Genomic DNA, 22773 nt, shown 5'->3' on the forward strand with positions numbered 1-22773 from the left:
GGCTTATACTACAATGGCAGCAGCAGGAATGAAGAAGATGGAATAAATCTAAAAGATATTTCAAAGTAATTAATCATTCAACATTTATTAAGCACCTGTTGTATGCCAGGCACTATGCTAAGTGCTAGGGATACAAAAAGGATCAAAAAACAGTCGCTGCCCTCAAGGAACTCACTATCTAATGGGGGGGGGAGACAACATGCAAACAAATATATACAAAGCAAGCTATATATAGGATAATTAAGAAATAATTAAGAGAGGGAAGGCACTTGAAGTAAGAGGCATTAGAGAAGGCTTCCAATAAAAGAACGGATTTTAGTTGGGACTTAAAGGAAGTCAGGGAAGTCAGTAGTCAGAGCAGAATAAGGAGAGCATTCCAGACATGGGGGACAGCCAGAGAAAATGCTCAGAGTTGAGATGGAGTATCTTGTTTGAGGAACAGCCAGGAGACCAGTGTCACTGGATCAAAGAATACATATAGGGGAGTATGGTATAAGATTGGGAAGGTAGGAGAAAGCTAGGTTATAAATGGCTTTGAATGCCAGAGGATTATGAATTTGTGAAAAAAATCATCTCAAAGAAGTTCTGATCGAGACGGTAGTTTCATATTGCTATCCTCATGTAATGGGAGACACTGGCCAATGAGGGCCCAGCACTGGAAGCATGCACAGGGTACTTTGCCTTATTCCAACCTACATGTATGCTTGGGGAAACTGCTTCTTCAAACCATGATGACCTGGAAGAGAAGGACTTGGCCCATGGTTCCGAGGATGCTCAGATAGTCTGTGACTGTTTCCTATCTGCTTAACATGTGGTAAAGAAAATTTAATTGAATTGACTGCTGAGCCACAAATGAATGTGCTTTAAAAAGGACTGGTAGTGATGAAGGCAAGGACTTCTGTAACCTTCTGGGTAGATTGGCACCAGACACAGTCCCCCACATATGGCCCTCATAGACCAACTAGATTGGCAATAGGGATGTCTGCTAGAAGACTGTGGGTAGCAAATAATTTAGGTCTAAAATGACAAGGCTTTGTCCAGAATGGTAGCAGAAGAACATGAAGGGGAGTGTGGTGAAGAGGACAACAAAGGCATCCTAGAATAAGGATCCATGGAGTCCTGATGTTTTGTCAAAGAAGGAAAGCAAAGGAGAGAGAGATGAGTCAAAAGTGACTCCAAATTGCAGGCCTAGGTGACTATTGGACAATGATATTATTTTCTATTGACCCAGCCTCCTTCATAGGAATTCAGAACTGTAAAGGACTTTGAGTATAGCAGAGTCCAACCCCCTCATTTTAATCATGAGAAGTAAGAGGCCCAGAAAGAGGTGGGAACTTGCCCAAGGTCATACAGAGAATTAGTAGCAGAATGTCACTAATAGGAATAGTAGGAAGGTGCCTGTTTGGTTACCTATATTTGCAAAGGCTCCCAGATTAAGAAGAGTGTTAAGAACAATTGGAGATGGAATTCAAACTGATGGCCGGAAATGAGATTTTCACAGGTTCCTTCACTTGGAGGAGGAAAAAAACCCCACTCCTTGTCACACCCACTTCTTTCAGATGATTCAGGCTGGATGGCTTTGGATGAAGTGATCTAGCTGCCAATACAGGAGGAAAACAATTCTGAGTGCCAATGACTGCTGGGAAATAGCTCCCTAAGGCCACCCCCTCTATGCAGGGTGATGACAAAGACGCACACGTCCAAAAAAAGGGCAATTGGACACCTACGGTCTGATGCTTAGTGCAACCTTTAATGAGACCCAGCACTTATTCTGTAGCAATTAATCAGCATTCTCTTTGCCAGCTTTGCTAGTGGCTGTTTCTACAATGTACAGAATACACAGTATTGCTCACAGGACTATAGGTATAAATAGAGAGAAGAGATGATCTAGCTCAGTGCTGTCAAAATCAAATAGAAATTGGAGCCATTGATCAGCACATAAAAATCCCTGTGGGCCACATATTAGCTTAGCTTTAAAATGTACTATTATCTATGTTTTGTTGTATTATTATTTATTTTGTTAAATATTTACAAATTACATTTTTTTTTTTTTTTGTTTGTTTTTTGGGGGTGAGGCACTTGGGGTTAAGTGACTTGCCCAGGGTCACACAGCTAGTACGTGTCAAGTGTCTGAGGTCATATTTGAACTCAGATCCTCCTGAATCCAGGTCCAGTGCTCTATCCACTGCGCCACCTAGCTGCCCTACAAATTACATTTTAATCTAGTTCCCACTAAAAATACACACAGGAGCATGTAGCCACACATTTGACATCTTGGATCTAGCCATTTTTTCAAATAAGGAAATTGAGTCCTAGAAAGTGTTGAATATTAAAATATAGCTGTAATATCTGCCTGCCTCCTACAAGTAGGCTTCCACCAATCATGGACGACCATGGATCAGCACCTTGAAGAGCCACAGGCCACAGTGTGGCAGTGCAGCCACAGCTCCTGCTGCAATGAGGACATCGGAAAACTGTGCTCTCTATTGCCCGTTGGTTCCTGCGTCTCATTTGTTTTTCTTCCTCCTGAACTTGAAGGCCCATCTCAGCTACGTGCAAGCTGCTCCTGAGTACTGAACTCCATCAGCTGTAGTTCTTGGCCATCTCCTCCCAGCTGCCGATGTCTATTCCCAGAGCCCTTAAGTCTCACTTGCATACATCTCTGTAGCGAAGCTGGGGACATCCAGCAGGTCTTTGGCCTGAGGCTAACTTGCCATAGAGTAGGTCTTTAGGAATGCACCCATCTTGCATGCGGTGCACATGACCAAGCCAGCACAGCTATCTTTGTTTCAGTAGCGTGTAGATGCTTGGAAGTTGCAGGCATTGGACCACTTCTGTGTTGGTGATCCTATCTGACCAAGATATGCCAAAGATGTGCCGAAGGCAGTGCGTGTGGAAGCTGTTAAGTTTCTTCTCTTGTCTAGTATACATAGTCTGTGTTTCACTGCCATACAGTAAGGTGCTCAGGACGCATGCTCTATAGACAGCAAATTTTGTTCATCTTGTCAGTTTACTGTTTGCCCAGACACGCTTGGCAAGCTTAGCCATGGTTGAAGTAGCTTTCCCAATTCTCTGACAAACAGAATCAATAAACAGATCAGAGAAATCATATCTTATAATATCTCCTACAATTTTTTCCCATACCTGTCCTCCTACAAAATATAATAACAGATCAGGGAACATGGTTAAGAACCTGATCATAGAATTTAATATCTCCTATGAGACAAAACCAGATCAGAGACAGACAGAAAAAACATTATATCAGTTTAATATTTTGTCCCAAGAAGAAAAAAATAACATATGATCATGTGTGAAGTCTCCCCTCCTAAGAGAGACCAAGGACTCCCTCTTCCTGAGGGTATATAAGGTTTTCTCTGCTCACTGAGTACAGGGTGATGTCAGTTTTATTAGAATGATACAAATTAACCTAAAGCAAATACTATAACAGGCAGCTTAAAGACACAGGAAGGCTTTACCAAAGACAAGGATTGTCTAGATATTTGCTGTATTTACTCTTTGGGGGAAAGAATATAGTGAATGGGGACTCAGTAGTTGAAGTTTAGTCAGAAGGGGTATTTTGATTTGTTTACTCTCTTGGGGAGAGAAGTTAGTAAATAGGGACTTATCTGCTAGCTATCTGGGTTCAACCTAAAGTTGTAGTCAAAGGGCATTTTCTAGGGCCTCATAAAATCCATTTGGATAATAAGGTACTTCCATCAAATCCAGTTAATCCATATATTCATATTAACAGATGTGACTTGTCCAAGGTCACACTATGAGTGATGGAACTGAGATCTGAACCCAGGTCCACTGTCTCCAAATTCAGTCCCTATTGTCTCTCCTTGTGGACATTATTTGAAACAGGGAAAAGGATTTGGAGGCATGGTTCTTGTATTCCCACACAGCTTTGGGACTTGCTAGCTGTGGAACCTTAAGCAAATGACTTTTTTTTTTAATTGCATTTATGGAGTTTTAATATCTATAAAGCACTTTCCTTTTAAGAAAACTGTGATCTTGGTAGCGGATTATTATATGCATTTTACAGACAAAGAAACTAAGGCTTAGAAAAGTGAAATGACTTGCTCTTGGACACACAGCTAGTGAATGTCAAGGTCTAAATTTACACTTGGTTTCCTTGATAAGATGGGTGGGAGACCGGCTTCAAAGGGTAATGGAAAGAGAAGAGGCAAAGTTTCATTTATTCTCTCAGTAGCTATTTATTGAATGCTTAATGTATCCAAGCCCCATGTGCCTGCTAACAGGGAGATGTAAAATGAAGGCAGCATCTTGGCATCCCATCTATCCTGCTTGTTGAAACCTAGACCACCAAATCTTCTAGAAAACATGCCCTGAGGGACTCAGTCTCGATTCTTTTAGAACTTTTGCTGTCCTACATGGTGTGGGTGTGAATTGCAAATTTATGTATGCCACACCCCTACACTACAATTAGGTGGCCCAAACCGTGCTTCCCATCCCATCCAGTCACTCACTCTGGCCCATCATCTTGCTGTCTATTCCACTGCCGCTCATTACGCTACCTCCAACCCCTCATTCCACTTTTTCACTTCTTGCACTACTAACTCTAATCAAATCAATCACCTCTGTTTCTGGAAAGGTCCCGTCAATCAACCCCACTATGTCCCCACTTACTACGCTTGTGGCTTTCAAGACCCAAGACATCCTTCCCTAGCCAGCACTCCCTATAAATGGTATCTACCTCTACCACAATATGAGTCCCTTGAAAGGGGTTTTTACTTGCTTAGCACCAATAAATGCTTTTCATTCATTCAAGAGACTAATCTTGGAAAGTGCTTACAATCTACTAGGAAAGCTAAAAGGAATAAGAGCTGCATCTAGGTGGGGGTAACCAGGGCTTTATCCCATAGCAAACAATATGGCAGGAGGGAGTTGTGAAGGAAGAAAAGGTAACAACAATAATGATGTACTCTAAAATTTAGGCTCAGATCTGTCAGAAACTAATTATCTATCTATGTATCATAGACCTATCAATACAGATAGATATCTGTATATGTACCTATCTGTATATACACACATATATGTGTAAGTATATATACATACATATACACAATTACATATGTGTATACACATATATGTGTAAGTATATCTAAATACATACACATATACACAATTACATATGCATACGCACATAAACATATAAGTATATATACATACATATACATATACACAATTACATATGTATACACACATATATGCCATTTCTAGCTTGGAGAGAGACAGAGGGATAGATAGAAAGACAGACAGAGGCAGAAAGATAGACAAAGATAAACACAGAAAGAGGAAGAGGCAGAAGATACAGAGAGATAGAAATAGAGAGATACAGAGACAGAGGGAGACAGAGATAGAGGGAGACAGACAGACAGAGACAGAGAGAAGATCCTAACTGGCATAATCCCCTGTACTTTCTCTTATGACTTTCTGCTCCAAGACAATTTTTGGTACCATTTATAGGAATCTTAAACAAGAAAAAGATCACAATATGTTAAAAATATAATCACATTCCAGAATAATCATCACTCAGTTCCTTCATGAATCCTTAAGGATTGAAGACTTCCTTCCTGGGATCAATATCTTAACCTTTACTTTCTTTTTTGTTGTTGTTGTTGTTTTTTGGCAGGGTGATGGGGCTTAAGTGACTTGCCCAAGGTCACACAGCTAGTAAGTGTCAAGTGTCTGAGGCCAGACTTGAACTCAGGAACTCCTGAATCCAGGGCCGGTGCTTTATCCACTGTGCCACCTAGCCGCCCCTAACCTTGACTTTCAAAGAGAAGGCAGTGTCTCCAGGTGGCCCCTGACATTACTTCAGGAGGTGAGAAGGCAGTGATTCCATCTAGAGAAGAGTTAAGTCTGGCTATCATCCTGACTATATTTCAAAGTTGGGCCATAGCCTTTGTTCCTCTCACTATCCTAAAGGGAAAAGTCTGGGAAGAGTTTCAAGCAGGCAAATAGTATTTCCTAACATTTCTGGAAAAGCTAAAGAGAGGTTTTTAACATGCTTCCACGGAAGCCCATTTCCTCCATTCTCAGCAATCTTCTAACATATCAGATGTTCTACTGATTCTGTGTCATCATCCCCCACATCTGCTGCATAGTGAAATTAATTTCCTTGCTTTACTAGGCCATGAACCCCCACAATCCTCTTGTAATTTCACCTTTCTCTTGAGGTTTTCTAATCATCCTGACACACCATAAGCATGTTTTCCTTTCTCAAAGTTGGAGAAGATGACAACTGTTCATTCCCCTCCCTGTTGTTCTCCTTACCTGTCATCTCCCTTACTCCTACCTATCCTCAGAGGTTCAGGGTCAAGGAATATAGATTAAATTATCTGAGAGATAAGATGCCATACCCCTAACACAAGTGCATCCAACCCAAAGAGGATTCACCTCTGTATAATGACCATAATGGAGGGTGAGGCCAGCTCCATGTAATCATACCAGAGATCCCACATACTGAATTTCATCCTAATATCCATGCTCCTTTCCCCAGTTATGACATCCCCCAAATTGGCTGTGGGGTGCCCTTGGGTTTCTGTCTATCCCTCATAGAGTGATACCCTGGAAAATCTCCTACAAGGAAAGTGAAGCTCTGAAGATGGACAACTTGTCCATCTTCACACAACTGGTTAGTGTCTCAAATGGGATTGAAATCTATGTCTAAAGTTCAACAGATCTCAGAGTTGGAAAGGCTCTCCACTGAGTCTAACCCATACCAGAATACGAAATCCTTCAACAAAATCCCTAGTGCTAAGTTCTACTTTGATTGTGCTGTTAAACACAATAGCAAAACAGAAATGTGGACTAGAATTTAAGTGAGGAATCAAACCTGGGAAATTTGATAATTTGAGAATTATCTGTCTAGAAGAGATAATTTCCACAAAAGATGAGGTGTTAAGAATAGAATACTGGATTTGTATCCTAGCCCTGCTACGTGCTTGTCTGTGTGACTTCAGATAAGACACTTAAACTTCTATTAGGGTCTCAATTTTCTCATCTGTGAAATGACAGGGTCAGACCAGGAACTAGGTGGTTTCTAAGGTTCTTCCCAGCTCTCAATTTTATCATACTCTACCTGGATGAGAATAGCAGAGGAAGATGAGACAAAGGGAAAAGAGAAGCCAGTCAAGGGTAGATCTTAGCAGGGCACTCACAGTCAGAAGGAAGGCAGATGAATGGAGTCCAGAAAAGCAGTCAGAGATGTACAGGAGGAACCAGGTTAATGTAATATGACAATAGCTGGTAGAAGAAAGAGGCTTTAGGAAGGAGATAATAGTGGATCCTGGCAGATCTAACAGAAGTTATGGAAAATGAGGACTAAGAAAAGACCAATTTTCTCTCAGACTGATGGGGCTCCTCCATAGCCCACTAGCTGCTTCAGCAATTTTCCTCCTATTATAATTCCTAAATCTATCTTGAGGTGAGTTCTGGTGGTTTGTTTTCAAGCATTAGTAGCTTTGGGAATAGGGCCTGTAAAATACTGTTTTTTAGGGACCGTTTGCTTGTTTTCTTGGATGAGGCCCTTGCCCAGCTTAGGAAATATGGTGCTGGCTTTCTTCTGGTACTGACACTCTGTAATCATGGGCTATGACCAAAACAGATAAGAGGGAGGATGGGGGAACAGAGCAGGAGATATGACAGTCAGAACAGCATTACTCGTCAAAGGGACAGAAGACAACAAGGACATGAAAGATGCACGTTCTGTGAATTCGTTTGAATACATTTTGACTGTAATCTGCTCCTCTCCCCCCACCCCAGGCCCCCGAAGAATAAAATTGGATGTCACAAGTCTGACAGGTATTCAACTACTAGAGAAAGGGAAAAATAGCTGATTTCCAGGACTTCATTAAAAACACCTTCGTGGTAAGGATGTGAGAAGATCTTGACATGGTTCAATAGAACCAAGTTTTGAGGAGTCAGATGCTAAATGCTAAATGCCTGATTGGCCTGAGGAAGGCCAGGGAATGGCAGGGAGGTCAAGGCCCTTTACAGAGCTTGTAACTAGGGATATGTGACCAGGACCTTGCCCCAAAGGCATGAACATTTATAGCATAAAAAATTAAACAATATACATCTTCAATATTATTTATTAAACAAGCATTTATTAAGTACTTACTATGTGACAGGCAATGTCCTAAATCTTAGCAATACAGCTATAAAAAAGGAAACACTACCTGATCTCAAGAAGGTTATATTCTATCTGGGGAAATGTGTACCCATAGAAATATGGACAAATGCATTTACAAATATCATGGGGATGGGGGAGGCATGGGCAACTGGTAGCATCAGGAAAGACCTCATGCAGGAGGAAGTGTTTGTTCCGAGTTCTCAAAGGAGTTGGAGGCATAAGTAAGAAAGCAGGGCACTTTAAGCATGCCAGACAGATAGCATGGAGGACAGAGAGCCTGTGCAAATGCTTGCATGCTGGAGATGGAATAGCATGTATGAAGAACAGCAGAAAGGCCATTTAGGTTTCTCCAAAGACTGTGTGAAGAGAAGCAACACACAATGCCTGGAAGATAAGTTAGAGTTATATCATTATGGGCTTTAAATGACAAATAGGGGGGCAGCTAGGTGGCACAGTGGATAAAGCACCGGCCCTGGATTCAGGAGGACCTGAGTTCAAATCCGGCCTCAGACACTTGACACTTACTAGCTGTGTGACCTTGGGCAAATCACTTAACCCTCATTGCCCTTCAAAAAACAAAAAAACAAAAAATGACAAACAGAAGAATTTCTATTTGACCACAGAGGCAATAGGGGATGATTGGAGCTTGTCCACCCAAGGAGTCACATGGTAATATCTGTGCATTAGGAATATCACTTTGGAGATTGTGTGGAATTTAAATTAGAGAAAGGATAGATCCTTAAAGACAGAAGACCAACTGGAAGACTATTACTACAGTCTAGGAGAGGTTAGGGTTAAACAGGAAAGAGGGTGTGTGGGGGAAAAAAGGGGGAAGGATTTATTAGATGAAAAGGAAATTAAATAGATGAAACTTGGAAACTGTCCTGGGAATAGGAAGTTTGAGCAGTTAAAGATGACTAAAATTGTGAACCTGAGTGATTGGAAGGGTAGGGGTGCCCTCAGCAAAAAAAAGATAGGTTACAAAGAGGGTGTACAGGAGGAGAGTAAGATAATGAGGTGTTGTGTATGTGTGTGTGTGTTGTGTTGAGTATTTTTTTGGACTTTTTTTCCAACCCAGTAATCATTTTTTTTTCTTTTGTTTTTTTCAGGCTGTCTACTGGACATACAGTCAAAACTGTCCAACAGGGCATTGGAAATGTGTAACTAGGGTTCAAGAGAGACCCGAGCTAGATATATCAATCTCACAGACATCCAAAAAAAAGATAAGAATTGAAGAGTCATTAAGTTTATCTCCTGCTCTTCTGAATTTGCCTTAATTAATTTTTCTACTATTTTTGCATCATGAATTATAAGGTTGAATTCTCTGTGTTATTTACCTGCAGCTCCAAAATGGCTGGCTACCACTCTGTTCCTCAAAATGATGATGGAAAGGAAGACAAAGTATTTTAACTGGCTGGATGGCTGTCCAAACAAATTCCCAACAAGATAAAAGAGTTCCAATTGTCTGTGTTCAAACAAAGGAGATGAGTATATACATGCATATGTTTGCTTTCCTGGGGACCAGTACTCTCTTGTAGAGGCTAGAGAGAATGGTTACAACAATATAATTGACAACCAAACTGGATATAAATACACAGCACTGGAGGCAGACAGCACATTTTAACATTATTTAGGCTTTAACGTAGTGAGCCATAAAATCATTCAGTGTAGCCAAAGTCTTCCAATGTATGAACTAGAGACTATCAGTCATATTTAAGAGATGTTATTCTTTGTCTTATTAATGACTCATAAGGTGGGGTTGGTTACCTCCAAGAGACTTAAAATTCCAATCTATAAAAGGAATATCACTAACCTGGTATTTCTTTGCTATTGGAGAAAGGTCAGGAAGGAAATTGGCCATGAGGGACTTCCTTTTATTCAAATAGCAGGTGGAGAACATATCAGCATGAGAAAGCAAAACCAGGATGTCTTGAGGAGTGAGTGGCTCCCCAGAGAAGTGACTGGAAATAAATATATTGATCAGAGGAGCTTAGAGCAATATACCCCAGACTGGGGATAATTTCCCTATGCAAACAAAGCTCTGGGTTACTTAGCAAAAGTGCATTAGGCCATTGCTAATCTGATTCTCAGAGCTTGAGACACATCTTCTGGGTTAGTTACACTTGATTTTTTTTTTTCATTTCTTCAACAGATGACTGTTAATTATTAATTTTTATTATAGCATTGGGAAATTTTCAAAATATCTGCGCCAGATGTATTGTGTATCTGGTTGAATGGTAACTACTATCAGGGAAATTGAAAACTGAACAATGCACTGTATTGTACATAAGCATCATGGAGCTGCAGGTTCTTACAGCAGCAAATGGAGCCTCATAAAATAATTTATTTCTCATAGCAGGGCCACAAGCATCTCCTCTTCACGTCATTCTTGAAGGAATATGATACATTCTAGAATTAATGGTTCTCCCCCTTTATTTTTCTTTAAGAAGCAGACTAGGCTAATTTGTATAATCAAATGTACCTGCCCCAGAAGAAGGTGAAAGGTAGAAAGACAAATAGGAAAACAGAAGTACCTTTTTGAACAGCTAGATCACTCAGAAGTTATAGACCATGGGGGCAGCTAGGTGGCGCAGTGGATAAAGCACTGGCCCTGGATTCAGGAGGACCTGAGTTCAAATCAGGCCTCAGACACTTGATACTTACTAGCTGTGTGACCCTGGGCAAGTCACTTAACCCCCATGGCCCCACCAAAAAAGAAAAAAAAGAAGAAGAAGAAGTTATAGACCACGAAGAAGACACACCACCCTGGTTGGAGGAAGAGGAATTTTCAAAAGACTACAACCTATTCTATCCTTCACACAGCTGCTAGAGTAATTTTCTACCGTGAAGGTCTGACCATGTCACTTCCTACTCAGTAAATTCCAGTGACTCCCTATGACCCAAAAGACAAAATTTAAATGACTCTTTTTGCTGATTAAAGCCCTTTGCCATCTATCCTCAGGCTTACTCCACATTATTCCCTTTTATGCCCACCATGGTTCAGGATCTTCAGCAAGACATGTAGGTGGTATGGTAAATAGAAGACTATGCCTGGAGTCAGGAAGACCTAAATTCAAATCTGGCCTCACACACTAAAAATGTGACCTGGGACAAGTCACAACCTCAGTTTCCTCGATCATAAAATGGGTATAATAACAACATCTACTTCAAAGATTGTTGCAAGGATCAGATGAGATGCTATTTGTAAAGCACTTAACACAGTGCCTGCTACATAGTGGAAAAACTATATAAATACTTTTTTCTCCCTTTCCTTCCCTTCTTCATACACAACACTAGCTCTCTTCCCAATGTCTGGAATGCACTCTCTCCTCACTCCTGTCTCTTCAAGTGCTTAACTTCCTCCAAGACTCAGCTCAGATCTCACTGTCTGTGTGAAATCTTTCTGATTCTCTTCTCTTGCTAGTGCCTCCCTCTCTCCAAATTACTTTGATTCTACTTTATGTATTCTCATTCTTATCTCTTGGCTAGATCGTAAATTCCTCGAGGACAGGAACTATTTCACTGCTATTTTTCTATCTGAAGAACCTAGAAGAATATCTGGCACATAGTAGGTGCTTAATAAATAATTATTGATTATTGATTTGTTGATTAAGTGAACCCATAAACTTCCCTGGAGAAAGAAATAATCTCACTGGAGCAAAATGAGAGAGCGGTTCCCACACTTCCTTTCTGTTGAGGATAGAACTCTGGGCTCTGGGGTATAAAGTAACTGGAATTTTACATCATCTAGAGATATTCTAGCTATTAGGTATGAAAAATCTGGGATGCTGTTGGCCAGGATCCTGCTGTACTTTTCTATGGTCCTCAAGAATTAACCCCATCTTTTGGGGAAGAGAAAAAATAGAGTAAAGGATAGGGACAGACATGCCAAAATGCAGGACAGAAGCTGCCCAGTAGAGCTGACGGAAATAATGAAAAGAAAAACAGAGCTCAATATTGAGACATGAACCAGAAATTAATGTGGGCCCCATCCAGGATAGAACTATGAGTCATAGGGGCCATTCTGATTTTTGGATTGGCCTACCAAAGGGGGCGTCTTATTGGCTCTCTTGCTCTTATTCTATATCAAGAATTGGCAAACTATGGCCCATAGGCCAAATCTGGCCTACCTCTTATTTTTGTACAACCTGTAAGCTAATAATGTTTTTTGTTTTGTTTTACATTTTAAAGTACAAGTTGATTTAAGATGTAAAAGCCATTATCAGTTCGTGGGCTATATAAAAACAGGTGGCAAGCCAAATTTGGCCTGCAGGTCATAATTTGCCCACCACTGCCCTACATGAAATTAGTCCTTTCCCCATGCTGGGGGAATGTCATACATTGATATTACTAGGTATAATCATCCAGGGGTCAATGATCCAAAGAAATCAGAGGTCCTCAAAGTGCTCAAAAGCAACAGGTTTGTATTTGATTATTTCATATATATTTTCATCTCTATAAGTATTAACCACTAAATATCCAGACACTGTGCAAGGAACTATAGAGGAATAAGTATGTATAATATATGGTCTGTGACATTGAGAAGGGTACCATCTAGTCTATTCTTGTCTTGCCAATTAAGGTGAGAGGCAGCATGGTCCTGTGCAAGCAACAGATTTGGAGTCAGAGTAGATGGCTTCTAATCTTAGTTTCTGCTTATCTCTCCCTGGGACTCACTATCTTCATCTGGGAATATCTTCTCTTCTAGCTATACATCCAAGATCTATGGTCCTATTAGTGCAAACTTTGCCTTTAGCAGACAGAGAGAAGGGAGAAGGCGGCAGCAAATAGTAAAGGTGGGGAAAATCAACCTAATAATAAAGCTATAAAATAAAGTCCTCAAGGGAAATATTTGGGACCCTTTCATTATATGACCAGGGCAAGTCATTGAACTTCACTGAATGTCAATTTCCTATAAAATGGAGCCTCCTGCCCCATCTACCTCCCTAGTTATAATGAAAATTATATGAGATGATGTGAAAGAACTGTGTGATTACAAAGGACTATCCAACTAAGGTACCATCATTATTGTTACTGGTGATTATCATGATGATAACTCTTGATATTGTAGGCTATTAGCCTTTGATGAAACATTATTATTATTATCTATTTATGATCATCATTAATAATAATTTCTTTTTACAAAATTGGTGAAATTGACATTTTAAAAAATACCTCCAGGAGATAAAAGCTATATCCACATGATAGCATAGTGTCCAGTCAATTCAACATAAATCAAGATAATTTACATCAGGTAGGATCATAGTCTTAGAGCTGAAAGAAATACTACATTTTATAGATGAGAAAGCTGAGATCCAGAGAGGCGAAGGGCTTTACCTAAGGTCCCACAGCAGAATTCAAACCTGAGTTCTCTGAGTCTTTATTGAGCAGTCTTTCCACTCCTCTATGAAGCTTCTCTCATTAACATGGAAATTGGAAAATGACAGCAGCAGCCACAACAACAACAACATTTTAAAAGAACTTAGAACTGGAACGGAACCGAGATATTATTTAATCCAATATCTTCACTTTACAACTGAGGAAACTACAGCTCAAAGAAATGAGATGTCTTAATCTTGATCAGACAGGAAGTAGCTGAGGTGATATTCAAACCCAACACCTGGGGACAAGACTAATTTCTTTTCTTTTCTTTCATGCTTTCTTCTCCTTTTTTTTTTTTTTTTTTTGGTCTGGGTATACCGAGAACCTAGCACAATGCCTGACACACAGTAGTCACTAAATAAAAGTTTGTTTAGTTGAATTTAAGTCCCAGCTTCCTGGAACTAAAGTTCCCAACATTTTTGAGAACAAGGACCCCTTTCAAATACAAGAAACCTTAAGATCCACCCACATGAGAGTAATTGTTCTATTGGTATCCAATGATTGAGAAAATACAAAATGAGAGAAAGTAATGTGTTATATTTTGTTACTGCATCTACATTCATTTGAAAAATAGTTACACATATACATGTGATATATTATTTGTTCAGACTTCAGAATTGTGTTTGACTTTATTATAGAGTCACTTAATAAGATGGATCCCTTCCAATAACTCTAGCTTCCCTTAGAGACCCCCACAGCTTGGAAATCAGTATCCTAGAAGCTGAACCTGAGTTGATTCATTTAATCGGGGACTTCAGTGGATTTAATTCACATAGGCAATTTAAAAATAGCCCATGGCAAAACATTCTACTAGTTTGTTTAATTTTTAAAGGTAAAGGATGGACCAACATTTCATGTGGAGTTTTTTTTTAATAACTGATATGAAAACAGAATAAATCTTGAAAAAATGTGAATTAATACCTTGCTGCTTTGGAATATTTTCTTTTTCTCATAAAATGGAAAAATAGCTATGTACCAATTTCACAGGACCATAGGATTGTCAGCTGGAAGGAACCTTAGTGTTGATCAAACTCAAAACTTCTACAAGAAAAAAAAAAAGAAAATAATGATCAGGGAATTTCAAGTCACTTCCCCAAGGTAAGTTTTCTAATCTACTATAAATAGGTGGCTTGGGATAGATAGTCTTTTTAATATTTTTAACTTATTTAATTTTTAATTTATGGAATAAAACAAGCATTTCCATAACATAATATAGTAAAAAAGATGATTTTACATGAAACTCCAAATCTGTTTTGTACAACTTGCTATTATTTTTAAAATATATAATAAAGTTACATGTAATTTTTCCCTTTTATTCTTCCCCTACCCCCATCCTAGTGATGGCCCCCATTAGACACAAATACATGTATATGCATATGCATATGTATATGTATAGTGTATGTGTATATATTATATATACATGCTTCCTTTTACCAGTTCATTCTCTGAATTCAGATAGATATTCTTAAAAGTCTATTTTAGCCCCCAATTCTATAATGCTTCCATAAGTCAGGATGAGAATCTGACTGGACTATCCCAGTCAAAAAGTCTTCTATTTTGAGAAGTAGGAAGCCCACAATTACCTTAGGGCCAATTCTTCCTGCTACAGAGGAAAGGTCTGAAGTGAACATTTTTTCTAAAAATAAAGCATTTTCCTGGGAATGTTGGCAGAACCCCTTCATGCTCATGGCACAAGGAATGGGGGGAGGGGAGCAGCAATGAAACCTGAAAAGAGCAAGGTGTTCTCAGAATATCAGTCAGGGCTGTGACAGAGCCAGAGACAGGGGTGGGGGTTTATCGATGTTCAAGATACTCAAGATGCTCAGTGACTCTCAGTGCCAATAATGTTTTACACATTTTTCTGAGGTGTAAAGGAAGCGTTGACTATAATGAGAACCTTTGTATTTTTATTGCCTTTGGGAATATTCTCTATTACAGACAACTGTTGTAAAATGTATGTGTGATATCCTGCTACACACAAAGTAGAGATGAGGAGAGAGCACAAAAAAGGTTTGAGTGAAATTTTATTCTCTGGCCAAATCAATCAAATCTGTCAGAGAAGCAAAATCGCTTGTCACCCAACATCAAGGGTCCCCTAGGAACATATCACATCAAATTGAAGTTATCCTTGGCAATTGAGATTGGAAGGATTGATAAAATCCCCAGAAAATCACACAACCACATTTTAGCCATTGCTTTCTTATTCCTCCCTCACCAGACCTTTTTTTCCTAGAGTCATTAATAAATAGCAAAAATTGACTTTTTTGAAACCTCAGCTCCTTTTACATAATGTTCACTTTAAAAATATATTTTAAATAAATGTTTTATTGATGCTCTTTTTAAACCATTGCTATCATTTCCCAGTGGTGTTTTTCTCATAGAAAATGCCCTTGTAACAAAGAAGTACAGTTAAGCAAAAAAAAAATCAATATATTTATTGACCATATCTGACAATGTATGCCCTATGCTGCACCTATAGTCCACCAGTTCTCTGACTGGAAGAATAAATTGTTCTTCACAGTTAGACTCTGAAGTCATGACTGATCACTGCTTTGATTGGAGTTCTTGTGTCTTTCAATATTGTTTTTCTTTATGTTATTGTGTTCATTGTGTAAGTTGTTCCTTGGTTTGATTCCTTCATCCCTTTTAGCAGAGGCTCTGGACTCACACTTAATTGCAAAAATAGAGGCCATCTCCTATTCCCCCCCCCTTTTTTCCCCTTTCTCCACATCTCAAAAGGCCTTAATATCATTCCCTTGTTCTAGACAAGGTCAATCACTCTCTGTGCTCTGGATCCCATCCCCTCCCATATTCACTTCCTTCCTCTCCAATTTTTTAGTATCTTCCTAACTAATGGTTCCTTCCCTATTGCCTACAAGCACACCCAAGTCTAGTCTAAAAAACCTTTAGTAGACTCTATTTCCTTAATCCCCTTGCCCTTATAGCCAAAGTCCTAGATAAAGCTATATTTTTACATTGCCACTTGCCACCTCACTTTCATCACTTCTTACTTCTTAATCCTTTGTAATCTTGTTTCTAACCTCATTATTAAGCTGAAACTTCTCTTTGAAAGTTTACGAATGATTTCATCATTACTACATCCAATTGCCTTTTCTCATTCTTCATCCTTCTCAACTTTTTCTGTAGCATTTGATTCCACTGAATGTCCCCTCCCATCCATTCCCTCAATCCACCGAGTCACTTACAAGAAAAGACACAAACTCAACCATCAGAGCCAAAAGCCCCAAGGCTAGACTCCAGGTTCCATGTGGGGAGTAGGTAGAGGTGAAGGCCTAGTACAGTATGGAATGGTTCAGCAAGCCATGTGGAGTCTTGGGCCCTGGTAAGATAAAGCAAAACTTCACCATTACGGCTGAGGAACCTGGGGGTGGAGTATAGCCTCCCACCCCAGTGGGGAGGAGGTAGAGGTGAGCCACTAAAGGACTAAGAGCATCTGGAAAAATGTCTCAGTGCCCACATCTTTGTGTAGTTGACAAAGACTATATCTATAGTGATTATCATCTTTTATACTTTAATGCAAAAAGTTTTATCTGGTATCTATATTACCACAACCAAAGTGGTCAAAAGATTTTAACTGTCAGGCACAATATTTTTTGCTTTTTTTTAATAAAGGAAAAAAAATTAACCAGATTATCCAGAATAACTTTTCCATTTTGTAAAAGAGGGGGTGGGTTGAGATATTTCTCTGCCTAAATCATAAACTCCCCTTCTGGGGTAGCTAGAAAGTATAGTGGATAGAGCACTGGCTCTGAAGTTGGGAGGATCTGAGTTCAAATCTCACCTTAGACACTTTCTAGCTGTGTGATCCTGGCCAAGTCACTTAACCCCAATTGCCTTAAACATCTGGGGCTATCTCCAGTCCTCCTGACCTATATCTTTGTCATTGGACCCAGATGGCTCTGGAGGAGAGAGTAAGGTTGGTGACTTTGCACAGCCTTCCCTCACTTAAATCCAATTCACCGCCAGTCATGACATCACCACAATGTCATTGTCCTTTTCAAGAATGAAGTACAAACAAAAACAAGCCCTACTCCTTGACAATAATGATCACATTATTTGCCATGTGTAACAAGCATGATAACAATAGAAAAAAGTTTTTATTTCCCAGGATTCTGTAGGATGGAGTCTCATGACAGAAAGTCCTAAGCAAATGGGATTAGAAAAGGAAAAGAACCATAAAGAAACAAGAAGGGAGAAAAGTTTCATTTGCTTTTGTCTTCCCCCTTGGAAATGATGAGTAGAGAAAATGGCAGAGTCTGCTGGGTAACATTGTCAGCCTGTGAGCTCATCCACATCTTTCTAGTTGTAGTCCACAGAGAATTTCTACCAACTAGCAAAAGATTCCCAGCCCAAAATGTTTTGGGGAAGTGAAGTCATCTGTGTGTACCCTACATACTTTTTAAAAAATATTTTTCATTTTTGAAAATATCTGGGAACAATTGTACAGACATAGGCAAAAAAAATACCCAGAATTTTTCTTAATGATCCCATTTCTTCTCACAACTCTCTTGGTTATTCTCTTAGCTACATAGTGAGAAGCCAAAATCTTCCATTCCCTCACCACTAATTACATCGAACTGGTTCATCTCCCCCAGTCATTCTACCCATTCTTTTGAAGGGGACTAAATCATTACTCCTTATAAGAATAGAGGGCCATGGAAGGAGGGAAAGAGTCATGTTTAGCAAGATCAGAGGCTGTCTGGAAGTATTTTGTTTTGGGAAGGAGGGCAGATTAAATGTTGTTCTCTTGTTGTTTAGCAGATAGAATGTGGGTTCTCATGTTCATGTTTGATATGCAGATCTTAAAAGTCCATTTCTTAAGTTAACAAGGGAATGGAAAGGATTTTTTTTTCCCCTCTAAAGTCCATATGTGACTTCCTCTGGTGTAATGCGGCCTATTCTTACAAGTCTTAAGTGTTAAGCTGAAAAAGAAAGTTACAGGTTCTAAGAGCAGTTACAGAACCCACTGGCACCTGCTCCCAGTGAATATTTGAAGAGAGTGTTTTGCTTGATAAATTCATCTTGTATCCGGAAAAGGACAAGCATGTCTCTTCCAGATAAGTGAACTTTAATTTATTTAAATTTAATGGAAAACCATATGGAGGAGAACTGAAAGCTAATTTAAAATAGTGCTCAGAGCAATCAATATGTTAACAAATTCCTGTAACTTTTTACACTTGGCTGAAGAAAAAAAAATCTTTAAATATAAGGTGGTCTCCTCCTCTCTCCCTCCCCTACCCCAAATCAGTATTATGAAAACACTGATGTTTTGCATCAAATCCTCAGGAGTCCAGATCAGCCTGTATTAAAAATGTACTGCAAATTTTACAAAAATTCTTTTGGAAACATAAATCTTACAATACAGAGGAAATAAACAGGAAAGGCACTTCAGGTTAAAGGATGTATTCTTTTTGGCAGTATCATCAAGAGATCCATTCCAAAATTCCATGAGGTTGCTGTAATGGAAAGAGTGTTGGACTTTGAGACCAAAGACCTAGGTTCAAGTTCTAATTATATTGTTTCTAAGGCCCCTTCCAACTCTAAAGGTCAACAATCTAACTTTTCTTCAAAATGCAGGTTTGCAAAACCTTGATTTATGAACAGTTCTAGCAGAATGCTCTGGTTCCATTCAGTGATTTGAGATGTACCAGTAGAACCAGCCCTGTCCTATATCTCTCCTTCAGCCAAGTGCCATCTTTAAAAATTCTTTCATGATCCCTTCTATCTTCTCTGAAAAATCAAGGTGCAACTAATGCCTTATTGGTAGAGTTGTGAATTAGTCCAGATATACTGGGATGCTATTTGGAACAATTACTGAAAAATAATTAAGCTGTGTATATATCCTTTGACCAAACAATACTAGGTCTATACAACAAAGAGATCAAAGAAAGAAGAAAATAAACCCCAAATACAAATATGTTTATGGCAACTTTGTTATAACAAAGAACTGGAAACTAAAGGGATACCCATTAAATGGTAAATGGCTCATTAGATTATGATATATGGATGTAAGGGAATATTATTGTGTCAAAAGAAGTAGCAAAAGGAATAATTTGGCAGGGGGGGGGGGGCTAGGCAATGAGGGTTAAGTGACTTGCCCAGAGTCCCACAACTAGTAAGTGTCAAGTGTCTGAGGCCACATTTGAACTCAGGAGGACCTATCCACTTTGCCACCCAGCTGTTCCCCAAAAGGGATAATTTCTTTCTTTCTGTTTTGCAGGGCAGTGAGGGTTGAGTGACTTGTTCAAGGTCACACAGCTAGTAAGTGTCAAGTGTCTGAGGTCGGATTTGAACTCAGGTCCTCTTGATCCCAGGGTCAGTACTTTATCCACTGTGCCACCTAGCTGCCCCCCCCCCCAAGGGATAATTTCAAAGAGCCCTGAGGAAGCCTGAATGAACGATACAAAGTGAAGTGAGCAGATCTGGAAGAACAATTTATACAGAATCAACAAAACAGTGTTTAGAGAAACAAAAAAGAAAAGCTCAAGAACTTTGATCAATATAATGACCAACAACAATCTCAGAGGACTGATTATGAACCAGGCTACCCAGCTCCTGACAGAGTAATGGTGGGCTCATGGGTGAAACATTTTCAGAGACAGCTCATGTGGGAATTTGTTTTGATTGACTATGCTTATTTGTTACAAGCATTATTTTTATTTTTTTCAATGGAAAGAGGAAGAGTTGGGGGTCAAGCAATAATATACTTGATCCCTCACCTCTCAGCTCTGGGCATTTTCACTCTATGTCTCACTCTATGGAATGTTTTCCTTTCTCTGCTCCAACTATCAACTTCCTCAGCTTGCTTTGAGTCTCAATTTAAATCTGATCTTCTACAGAAAAATATCCTTAATCCTTCTTAATTCTAGTGCCTTCCCTCTTTGAATTATTTTCTATTTATCTTGTATATAGCTTGCTTTATCTATATTTGTTTGCATGTTGGCTCTCCCAGTAGATTGTAAGCTTCCTGAGGACATGTATTATCTTTTGTTTCTTTTTGTAAGCCCAGCACTTTCTGCAGTGCCTGATGCTTAGTAGGTACTAAATAAATGTTTATTAATTGAATGATTAAGCACACACAGAAATAAAAGATCATTGAAGCATTTTAAAATTTGGAGAATTTTTAAATGCATAAGGAAGTTCAAGAGGAAACACTGACAAGCGGGACAACTTTGAAAATTATATAGTGAATTTCTTATATAGTCAAAAAAAGGCAGTTCTATATAATAGAGGTTTATATCTTTATGTACAATACTCTTTCTGTTTTGATTTGTGTATAAAAAAAACTCATTTTATGTGGTGTTTGCTAAGTTAAAATAATTTAAAGAAAGGTCTTTTTTTAATGAGAGAGTGCAAATGCATATGAGATATAGGTTGAAAGGAATATTATACATTGACCTAATTCAAACAGAAGTAATAATGACATCATCCACCCTTCTACTGATAGGAAGAGAGAGGATTGGCCACAAAATGTTGAGAAGAAAAAAAAATGTCATTGAGCATTTCTCCTATTTAGACTTCCTCCTACATACCTACTGCCACATTAATCTTTTATGAACAGTTCTGATTATGTTGTTTCCTGTTTGAAATACTTCCCATAATTCCCTATTCTCTACCAAATAAAACCCCAACTCAGTCTAGTATTCAAGACCCCATAAATTTGGCCCATTATACCCTTCCTGTATCATTATCCACTGCCCCATTTCTGGCCTCTATTCCCCTGCAAACTAGACCACTCAAACTATACAGTGCTTTGCACACAATACTTGGTTAATAAATACTTGTTGAAAGAGAAAGAGGAATTGAGCACTAAGGTCTTTGTCAGTCTTGCTGTTTGACCTCAGATTGGTTCTGAGTCCTATAATGGAATGATTGATAGAGATATATTTCAGGCTGATGTGGAGACCCTCTGAAAGCCTTGAATATGAATTACTGCCTTCCTTCTTTCTGTTTTTACCAGGGGATTATAGTATTTTAAATTAAAACTCAGCCTTTATGTTGATAGACATAAATTTACCTGTTTGGGGTAGCTTCCTTATTCATATAAGCCCTGCAAGGTCAACTGTTCCCAAAATAGGACACCCTCAGAATAACTAATACTAACTTTCCTCCTCTTAGATGATGACCTTCTAGCACAGGCCCAGGCTGCTTTCCTGCATCTACTTTTGGCTGGCTGCCAAGTAGAAATAGCTTCCATTTGCCTAAATATTTAAAAAAAGACTAAAGGATGGTTTTCAAACTGTACATGATCAAAATCTCTTCCAATTGCTTCTTATGCTGCAAGATGTAGAATTTTCCATGTTATTGAGTTCCCTACCTGCCCTGGAGAGCTCACACTACTTAAAAGGTAAGATTCATTTACATAATGTATACAGGGTTGGATCTTATTTGCTAACTGATGGCACTGTCTAGGAGGAAGTCATTGAACTATGATTTGGGCTCATCCAGAGGGATTATTTTGTATTGCTTATAATGTTGCAATCTTAAATGATAACAGGTTCACTGATGGACTAGGGAATTTTCCTGGCAGTAAAGGGTCCAGAAAGTTCAACTGTTTTGGAGCTATTCCCCACAAGGTGGTAAGTTTGAAAGCAGGAGTCATCCTTCCTATCCTAGTCTTGGTGCCTTCCCTCTGAGATTATCTCCAATTTATCCCATATTCATAGCGTTTGTATAGAGTCGTTTGCATGTTGACTCTTCAATTAGTCTGTGAGCTCCTCACGAGCAAGAGCTGCTTTTAATCTAATCTAATCTAATCTAATTTAGTTTAATTTTTTTTTTGCCTTTCTTTGTATCTCTGGCACTTAACATGGTGCCTGGCATATAGTAGGTGCTTAATAAATGCTTGTTGATTTGCCTCATACCACCTAGCATAGGACTGTACACATAGCAGATGTTCAGTAAATATGTGTTGATTGATTAATGAATTCTTAGAACCCCTCTGGCTCTACAAGACCTGGCTTAAATTTTATGAGATTTTAATTCTCTTTAGCTCTTTTAAGTAAATCATATGCCATGGAAACCCCTCCAGCTTGTCTTACATGTAAGAAATTATATATCTATGACATATAATATATGAGCTATATTTAGGCCTCACAGGTCTCTATTTTAAGGAACAAAATTCACAAATATGTAGTGTTACAAAAAAACGTATAATTTTTTGTTGGGTTTAGAAAAAAATATCATTCCTGCCAATACTTTTTTAGAAG

Source organism: Dromiciops gliroides, chromosome 2 (genome assembly GCF_019393635.1).
Source record: "Dromiciops gliroides isolate mDroGli1 chromosome 2, mDroGli1.pri, whole genome shotgun sequence".
Taxonomy (NCBI): Eukaryota; Metazoa; Chordata; class Mammalia; order Microbiotheria; family Microbiotheriidae; genus Dromiciops; species Dromiciops gliroides.